Raw genomic sequence first — 676 nt, 5'->3', positions numbered from 1 at the left:
AGCCGTTTCGCTATTTTATGCATTTGTTACGCGTTTTTTCTTCCTTATTCATCTAATCGGATTGTGGCCAAGACAGAGAAGCCAATCATTCTGAACACGGCATTCACATCGTTCTTAAAACACATCTTTTTTTCCCATAGATTTCGTACGCTGTGTGTGTTCATAAGGATATAATGATATATGTGTGCTTTGGCCTGATATCGTTGACGCTCCCTACTTCCTTTTCACACCGCTTTTCAGTCGTCTGCTTCTGGGTCTGCACTCCCTCCTGGTTCTAAGCATTATCATTCCTTTTCCTTCTCTTCTTTATCTTTTAGGTGTTATTGTGTTATGACTGTTCTCATTTTCGTGTTGTTGTCCTTTTTATCATATGTGTGATTCAGTCATAACCTGCTCTCGTTGGCATTGACGAGTCTGGTGTTATCGCCATGGGTGTGCTGGTGTTATAAACCGTGCTCTCGGGCTGTACCTACACCTGCTTGTACCTTTATGATGATTCCCCCCCCCCCCCCCTTGATACAGGTTCTTTTGGCCCTGTACTGTTCTTTCCGCCAGGCTGTGTGTTATGGACGGTGTTGTCATCACGCAGGTGCCGGATTCATAACAAGTGTGGTATTCTTATTGTTTCGTCTCGAGTTATCATTGCTGTTTGTTTCGTTCTCTCTGATTCGTCCGA

The sequence above is a fragment of the Penaeus monodon genome, chromosome 31, assembly GCF_015228065.2.
Source record: "Penaeus monodon isolate SGIC_2016 chromosome 31, NSTDA_Pmon_1, whole genome shotgun sequence".
Taxonomy (NCBI): Eukaryota; Metazoa; Arthropoda; class Malacostraca; order Decapoda; family Penaeidae; genus Penaeus; species Penaeus monodon.
Note: the sequence above shows the minus strand (reverse complement) of the source record.